The 9,008-nt window shown below is 53.6% G+C and overlaps 1 long non-coding RNA gene across 1 annotated transcript; it reads right to left on the bottom strand.

Moving 5' to 3' along the window:
• Nucleotides 1-391: 391 nt before the first annotated feature.
• Nucleotides 392-2,777, bottom strand: LOC140686978 (uncharacterized). The gene is made up of 3 exons (XR_012060987.1): nucleotides 2,551-2,777; nucleotides 1,789-2,009; nucleotides 392-646 (listed from the first exon to the last, which is right to left on the bottom strand). It is a non-coding gene; the product is annotated as an uncharacterized lncRNA (long non-coding RNA).
• Between the last annotated feature and the right edge of the window lie 6,231 nt (nucleotides 2,778-9,008).

The following is a 9,008-nucleotide window of genomic DNA, read 5'->3' as shown; positions in this document are numbered from 1 at the left end:
GTGGCCTCTGCAGTCAGACTGCCTTGGTTCTGGTTCTGCCATTTTCTGGCTGTGTGACCTTGAGCAGGTTACTAAACTTCTCTGTGCCTCAGTGCAGCTAATAATACTAACCCCATCCTAGGACTGATGTGACGATTAGGTGAGCTAAAGGATGTAAAGTGCTTCCAGCGATTCTCCTAAGACATTGGAAGTGCTCAATAAATCGTAACAATCATAGTGGTGTTCTTGGCTGGTAAAGGGCGCATGTGGGTTTTATCAGAAGAGAGAGGCAGTGGGTTAGCCATGAAGCAAATGACTCTCTAACTCTCTCTCCAGGCTCTATGGCAGTTCATTCATTCATGAATATTCTTTCATAATTCATTCACTCATTTATTCAAAAAGTATTATGGAATGCCCGCTCTATACCTCATTTTATTGCATTTTGCAGATACTGCATTTTTTACACATTGAAGCAACCCCGAGGTGAACAAGTCTATCAGCTCCATTTTTCCAACAGCATCTGCTCACTCACGTCTGTGTCACATTTTGGTCATTCTCACGGTATGTCCAACTTGTTCATTGTTATATTATTTGTTACGGTGATTTGTGATCGGCGATCCTTGATTTTACTTCTGTGACTTGCTGAAGGCTCAGATGATAGTATTTTCTGGCAATAAAGGATTTTTAAATTAAAGTGTGTGCATTGTTTTTTTAATGACATGTGATCATGACCGGTAAGTTTGGAAAGAGCAGTTTCAGAGGCGATGTGGGTGGGAAGCCGGGCTGCCCTGAGCAGTGGTTGGGAGGGAGGCCAGACCACAGTTCTTGCCAGAAGTTTGGCTGGGGGTGGGGCAGGGTGCAGAGCCTGAGAGAGAGGATGGCGGAGGGAGGGACCGTGTCCTGTTTGTCTCTGACTCCTACGACTCGGCATTCTGATTATTATTATCCCCAACATACACATGAGAACACACTGAGGCTCCAAGAGGTGGGACGATCGCCCCAGGCTTCCAAAACAGACCGAGATTTGAGCCTGAGTGACCACCGCCCCGCCAGGCTCCCCGAGCCTCCCTGAGTCCTATTTTTCTTTAATGAGTCAGCGGCACTCGAATAGTCAGACCTTGTATGAACTAAACAAACCAAAGCTGCAGAATTTTGTTTTTTTTTTTTAACAAAAGATCTCATTGAATAAGCAATGGACTTTTCTGCAACTATTTTTAAAGATGGAGCTGCGGCGAGGCCGCGGGGAGAATCACAGAGAGCAATCTTCCGAAGGTCACCCAGCACTCTGGGGGGAAGCCAAGGCTGGTGGGGCGCCTCCCGGCACCCCGCCTGGGGCCCCAGCAGAGGCCAGAGGTAGGTTCTGGGTGTGATTCGAGAACACAGCTCCAGCCAGCCATGGTTCTCCTTGCTCAGCAGGGTCCCCAGTCCTGTCCCTTTGGCTGAGGGACTTAGTGATACATGTCCTGGTCCTCGTCCAGGACGTCGCTGACCTCTGTAGCACGCCAGACTGCGTGCTCTCCAGAAGGCGAGGTTGTAACTGTCCCCCCACCTGCTCCACCACCTCTGTGCATTCCTTCCTCCCCCAGGTTTCTGCCTCTGACGCCCACGGATGAGTCTGTGTGTCAGTCCACCCCCACCTTTGCCCCCCGTGGCCGTGGCACCTGCAGTGGAACTTGTTTACCATGTACACACCAGCGACCCTGTCCCACCCCGGGAACCAAGACCTCAGACCTGGTCCCTGCCCTCTCAGAGCTCCAGGGTGGGGCCAGCGTTCCCAGGAACAAAGTGCTTTCACACACAACCCCTCACCTAATTCCCTGCTCCTTCCAAAGAATCATCTCCAGGGAAACAGAGGCTGAGAGAGGTCAGCGGCTGCATGTGCCCCAGGCGAGGCGCAGACCCGGAGCTCTTCTGTCTCCCTGGTTCCAGCCTTTCTTACACAGTGCAGGGAGCTTCCTCACCCTCCATAAATCTCTGGTCCAGGGGGCGTGGAAGGGTCTGGAACTCTGTGAGGGCATGCCTGGGAGGTGCTGCAATGGGATATTTAGTCAGAACCCGGGGGGGGGGGTGGATTTCATTCCAGCTCTTATTCGCCCATAAACCCGACCCTGGACCTCAGTTGCCTCGGCTGTAGACGAGGTTGATGGTAGTAGCAGCATAAGTGGTAGCAGTTACCGTGTCCTGGGTCCTGGGGCACCATTATTCTCCCCAAAGGAGACAAGGAAAGTGAGACTGAGAGAGTAAAATGACTTGCCCAAGGTCATGCACTTGCAAGGATGTGAGTCCCAGCAGCTCCACCTGGGCTGTCTTGTGGGGCTGGTGGGAGGATGTGAGAATGTGGGAGAGGGACCTCGAACCCTTTACCTCTGCTCTCAGCCCTGTGGCGGGGCCTTCCCCTCCCCCCGGAGCCTGGGCGCCCCCTGGTGGTCAGAGCAGCCCCTGCATCTCAGCCTCCTTCCCGGCCCCTCCCGCGGACATGTGGGCCCCTCCCCAGGCTTGAGAAGCAGCAGCTGGGGAGCCCACTAGGGCAGGTGGAAGCCGGCAAGCCAGGAGGCTAAATCCCAGTCCCACCTCCTCGCCCCGGCTCTGTGACCTCAGTGTTGCTGCTCAGGCAGGAGAAGCCACAGTGATTAATTTATGTTTTCTTCCTGTTGCATTTCTCCCTTCCGGGTTCCAAGAAGAGAGCAGGCCCCCTGTTCCTCTGCCTCCAGGTCCTTGTGTCAGGTAATCACTGCTTCCTGGCTTTTACGGTGATGCTGCACTAGTGGGGTTGCCTTGGGCCGGGCCGTCGGGGCTGATGCGGGTGGGAGGGGGTGGGAGGGGGTGGGCCCAGCCCAGCTGTGCCGTGTTTCTAGGAATCCTGTGACGTTGCCTGCTTGGTCACAAAAGCACTTTTCCCTAACCACCGTGAGCACCTGAGGTGGGTGGGCAGGCTTCTGACATCGTCTGCTCTGACCTCCTGAAACTTACAGAGTCATCAGCAACCGTCTCCCAAGTGTCAAATGGAAAGAAATCTGGACATAGGGAGAGAGATTTCATCCCAAAGGCTTGACCCGTGGAGACAAGCAACTCAGGTCATCATTGGGAGGCAAAGAAAAGGGATTTTGAGCTCTGTGTCTGGCCTTGTGTTGGCAAATGAGGGAGCGTCCCTGAGTCCTCTCGATGTCCTCTGGAGAAGGGTGGTTCTTCCCAGAACACAAGGGATGCGGGTTCCTTTAACCTCTGCGGTTTTCCAGGAGCTCAGGAAACAGTGAGGACACTGTTGTCGTTTGTGGGTTGAATCTGAAGATACCAAGAATGCTCACTGCGCCCAGGGTGAAATATAAAAATAAGTAGATCACAGGCAATGACCTTTTCCCTAGTAAGTGTTAAAATCTGGCCGACATGTGTATGTCATCACCCTGGGTACAGCTGGTGGTAGTGCTTGTAACAAGGTACCTGCTGGATGATTTGCTACGTCTTCGCCCCCTCGCGCTCAGCATGCTAGACCGTCTCCCTGGGAGGCCGGAGCCCGGGGAGGCCTCGCGGTTCTCGGCCAGAAGAGCCACCTGTGGTCATCAGAACCTCACGGCTGTGGTCTGGACCGGAGTCAGGAAACTCGGCCTCTTCCTTCTCCCCCGGGCCCTGGGCTGGGCACCAGCCAGGTTTCAGACAGGCTCCCCAGGCAGGACGTGAAGCAGAGGCACCACCTCCTGAGAGCTGGTGGCTCTTTCTGTTGTTTTTGGCCCCAAGCTGGTCATCCACCAGATGTGAAGCCCCGAGAGGCTGGCCTTGCTTTGTTGGTGGCTTCATCCCAGCACAGGGCACGTGGCCTCGTGGATGAAGGTGAGCCCTGACAGCGGCGAGCAGGGATGAGACAAAGAGTGGATGCATACGATAGGGAACAAGGCTGGAGAGGTAAGTGGGAGCAGCTCGAACACCGAGCGCCCCGACTTGGTGGTTAGGGGTAGAGGGAGGCGCTGGGCATTTTAAGCGGGACAGTGAGCTGATCCCACCTCTGTCTGGGGACAGGGGCCGCGGTTTCTGTTTGAGAAAAGATGCAGCACCGGCCACACCCGTCCAGCCTCCCCCAGGCTAGGGGTGGCCTGGGGCCCGACAAACATTCGTTGCGAGTCTGGGGGTCTGGGACTGACCGGGAACTCCCGCCCAAGCTGGAGCAGCAGAGTTAGAAGCCAGGCCTGGCCTTCCAATCTGCAGCTGGCTTATGGCACCCCCTGCTGTCCATTCCCGGAAGCACACCGGGGCTTTGGGGAAGAAAATAGAAAACGAAGGCTGCATCCCCCTGCGAGGCCTTCGGCACCGGCGGCACCGGCACCAGCACCGCCGCGCGGACCTCTTGCCACCACGGCCTCCGTGATCCTAACTCACCACTGACTCAGACTTTGAAGTGTGCCCGGCGTGCTGATGTTAGAGGTCACTGTCCCAGAGACCAGGGAGCAGCTTCCCAGGGGAGGAACCGTGCAGGCAGGACAGACAGACCGATGCAGAAGGATTTGGGGGTCATTCCAGACATAGAGGTTGCAGGACTCGCGATGGATTGGGTGCGGGAGGGGGAAAGAGCAAGAATGAAAATCTCCCCGGTGTGGCGCTTGTGCACCTGACGGGTGGGAGAGGAGGTTTCCACCACGGGGAAGGTTCCGGCCCGGAGGACAGGTGGAGAGGAGGAGACTGGAGCCCAGTTCTGGACATGTGAGAAGCGAGGTGCCAGGAGAGCGTGTTCCCCGCGGGTCAGGGGCGCCTCCTGAGCCGGAGACAGAGATCATCGGTTGTTCAGAAGGAACCTAAAACCCGTGGGACTCGACAGGTTCTTTGAAACGGGAGTCTCACATCACCTGATGCGAACTTCACCTGGGCTTGTGTGTTTTCCAAGTTCTGATGCAGAGGTTGGGCTAGAGATGTGCAACTGCCCTGAGCCTCCAGATTGTCTGCGTCCCCTCTGTGTTGGGGTTGGGGAGACCCACGGGGACCTGCTTGCTCAGAGCTGCCTGGCAGAGGCCAGGGCAAAGCTGCCTTCCCTACCTGGGTCCTCCCTCACCTTCTTGCTTCTGGAAAGTCCTGGTTCCAACGGGTCGCGTCGGCCTCCTGGAATCTGGACCCCAGCACCTGCGGTTGTCTAAAGGCCTTGGCCAGTGCTTTACCCCATCTATCCAGGGGCCCACGGTGTGCCCGGTGCACCATTCACCCACAGGCACTTACACACACACCTGCGTGTACGTGCACAAGCGTGCATCACAGTGGTAGAAACCCAGGTCTCAGGAGGGAGCAGCTGCCGCCCAGCGCTGAGGAAGAGGTTAGTGCACCCTGGCCCCCTGTTCTCCCCAGAGCCTGTGGGCGGGGGTCCAGCCTGTGGTCTCTGCTCCCTCCCTCCTCCATCTCCCACCCCAGCTCTGTCCCGTGGGGCCTGGGCCACCTGCTCCCCATCACCTGGTGGGGAGGGGGTTCCTGGTGAGCCCTGGTGGGGCTTTCCCCCTTCTGAGCTGCAGTGTCCCCAACACCTGCACATAGTAGGTCAGAAAGATCTCCACTGAGCGAGGTGTTTGCTGAGGAACCTCCCCTCACTCATGAGAAGCACCAGTGTCTGCGACACAGATTTGGTCAGAAGCTGCAGACATAGTGGGGCCCCCCGAGGGTCACTCGGCTCCCTTTGGTCTCTCCTCCCACTGTTCCTCCAGAATCTTCCATCTTCAGTCTCCACATCAGCCCTCTGCCACGAAGCAGCAAACTGAGCAAGAAGCGCATGTGTCTGGCCCCTGGGCAAGGCTTGTGGATGCCGCCAGAGCATTCTTTGGATGACTGCCTGGAAAATGTACCCATTTTCTCTTTTTTATTTAAAAAAAAAAAGAATGAAATTGACATAACATACAATCAATCATTTTCAAGTGAGCCATTCAGTAGCGTTCAGTGTATTCAGAAGGCTAAGCCACCACCTCTCTGTGGTTGCAAAACTTTTTCGCTGTCCCAGCAGAACACCCACTACCCAACAAACGATCGCTCCCCATTCTTCCCCGCCACGTCCCCAGCCCAGGCCCCTGGAAACCACCCATCTGCTTTCTGTCTCTATGGATCTGCCTATTCTAGATGCTTCAGATACATGGAATCATAATGCAGGTGTGGCCTTCCGTGACTGGCTTCTTTCACTGAGTGTATTTTCATGGTTCACCCATGGTCTAGAAGGTATCAGTCCTTTTTCAGGCTGAATCATGTTCCGCTGTGTGTATGCACCACAGTGGTTTCGTTTGCTCTTCTGTTGATGGGTGGTCCCACCTTTTGGCTACTGTGAACAGCGCTGCTGGGAACGTTCGTGAACAAGTCCCTGAGTATCTGTTTTCCGGTCTTTTAGGCGTCTACCTAGGAGGGGAATTGCTGGGTCATACGGTCATTCTATGTTTAACTTTTTGAGGAACCACCAAACTATTTTCCATTTTACTTTCTCACCAGCAATAGATGAGGGTCCCCATTTCTCCACATCCTTGCCCGTACTTCCTATGTTCTGTTCCGGTTTTCTCATGCTTTGTTTTGTCTATTACAGCCATCCCCGTGGGCGTGCAGTGGTAGCTCGTTGTGGTTCTGATTTCATTTCCCGGTAACTAATGATATCGAGCATCTTGTCACGTGTTTATTGGCCATTTGTCTGTCTTCTTGGGAGAAATGTCTGTAATCAAGTCCTTTGCCCATTTTTCATCGGGTGGCTTGTCTTTTAGTGGTTGAGTGGTAAGAGCTCGCTCTTTATACAAATTGTGCTACACAAAGAAGCTAGAGAAGATCAGGCCACTTGCCCAAAGTCTGGGAGTCCGGCCAGAAATCAATCTTCACCTCCTCACCCCACTCCCCGCCTCAGCTGCAGTTAGATTATTTTTGTGGCTGGAGCTGTTGCTGACCTGCGGATGCCTCAGACAAGCTATTAGGGAAGGAAAAGATGAGGAAGAACAAAGGGAATCGCTCTTCTGAAAGGACTTCCCAAGGGCAAGCGTCCCAGGGACGCCTTCTGTCCCAGAAGGGGCTGAATATTCTGGAAGCTGATTCCCAACTAGGCGCCTCCAGCTGTGTCAGTGTGAACATGCTTACGCATCTGGTGTGTGCCTGTGTGTTCACGCATGTGCACAGATGTGTGCACCTGCAGGTGCCACAGCTGCCAGGACCCACACCCTCCACATCCCCTCTTTCCCTGTGATGCCCACAGGCTGCAAGGGGAGGTGACTGGGAGCATGGCTGAGCAGGGCTGCCACCTGCTGGTCACACTGGGCTCTGTAGGCAGGTGGCCTGCAGGGCTGGACACCTGGTCTCCCCGGTCAGCTGTGGAGGTTGCTGCCTTTAGAGCTCCGGGAAGGACCATTTCCTCTGGCCCCTGTCACCCCTGTGCCCCTGAGGGCCTCCCCAGGGAACAGCTGCAGGGGCCTGATAGCCTTCTTGGCACCAGGAGCCCCTCTCCAGTCAGATAAAGCCATCAGAATAAATCAGAATAATGTTTTTAAAAGCACAATATAAAATAATAGAATTACAAAGGAAACCAGTTACCAAAATAGCAATGGTAATGTATGTGCTTAGAGAAATAAGATCTGGCGTCAGGTCTAAGAGCAAATGTAATTTTGAAGACACAGTCGGCACAGCTGGCGTATTGAGAGGCCCACACGGGATACGAGGAAATTTGTGAGGCTCGCTGATGCAGAGTTGCAGGGGCTGCTAACAGCCCTGCCGTCTGAGGCCTGTACTCACTCACGGTGGAAGGCAGTGCCTTGATTTGATTACAGGTTTGTAGACGTGAAGGTGGAGTTTCTCCCACCCAAGTTCATGAATTCTCTCCATGGATCCCTTGGGGGTCGGGCACCCCAGGTTAGGAGCCCCCGGCCGGAATCCTGCCTGGCTGCCCCAGGACCTCCTCAGCCTCTTGTCCTGCTGCCAAGCAGACTCCAGCCCAGTTTGCTCCTTCAGCCCCTGCCACACCTTCCACAGCCCGGCTGCCTCCCCTACCCCCACCCTCTGATCCCCCTCCTCAGCACGGGAGGAGGCATCATCCTCAGAAGGCAGCCCGGGGCTTCCTGGCTTCCCCGCTCTGATGATGAGCAAGGACCAGAGCTGGTTTCCTTCCCCCTGCCTTTTTTTTAGCTGAAGTATAGTTGATCACAGTGTGTTAGTTTCTGGTGGACAGCATAGTGATTCAATTATGTATATATTCTTTTGCATATTCTTTTCCATTATAGGTTATTACAAGATACTGAATATAGCTCCCTGTGCTATACAGTAGGTCCCTGTTTATCTGTTTCATATACCACAGTGTCTATCTGCTAATCCCAAATTCCCAATTCATCCCTCCCCTACCTTTCCCCTTTGGTAACCGTGAGTTTGCTACGTCTGTGAGCCTGTTTCAGTTTTGTAAATAAGTTCATTTGTGTCTTTTTTTTTTAGATCCACACGTAAATGATATCATATGCTATGTGTCCTTCTCCGTCTGACTGACCTCACTTGGTATGATGGTCTGCAGGTGCATCCCTGTTGCTGGGAATGGGATTAGCTCATTGTTTTTTATGGCCGAGTAATAGTCCATCATAAAAACTTTTTTAACTTCTGTAAGACAAACACCCCATGACCCCTGTTTTTGCAGAGACGTAGCTCCCCTTACAGCCTGAAATACCACTTTTAAATTCTTCTGGGTGAGTTGAGGTTTTTTTTGTTTTGTTTTGTTTTTTAATCCTGGTTCTCTTGAAGGCAAGTGAAGAGACAGGGGGCTGTGCATTATGCCAGCAGGGAGTGGTTCTAAAATGACACCTGGAGGGGGGGAAGGATAAAGCTCAGTGGTAGAGTGCGTGTGTCGTGTGCATGAGGTCCTGGGTTCAATCCCCAGTGCCTCTGTTCAAAAAAAAAAACAAAAACAAATAACTCCAGCATCCAGGCTAGAACCTGCCCTTAAAAAAAAAAATGGCGCTTGTCTATGGAGAACACTTTAAAATAAGTCAAGGTAAGAACAGCCCCCTCCCCACCACCCTTCTCCAAGGTTACACTTGATCCTCTAACTGGTTATCCAAGGCATGTTT

Source organism: Vicugna pacos, chromosome 18 (genome assembly GCF_048564905.1).
Source record: "Vicugna pacos chromosome 18, VicPac4, whole genome shotgun sequence".
Classification (NCBI taxonomy): Eukaryota; Metazoa; Chordata; class Mammalia; order Artiodactyla; family Camelidae; genus Vicugna; species Vicugna pacos.
Note: the sequence above shows the minus strand (reverse complement) of the source record. Positions and strands in the feature narration are given on the sequence as shown.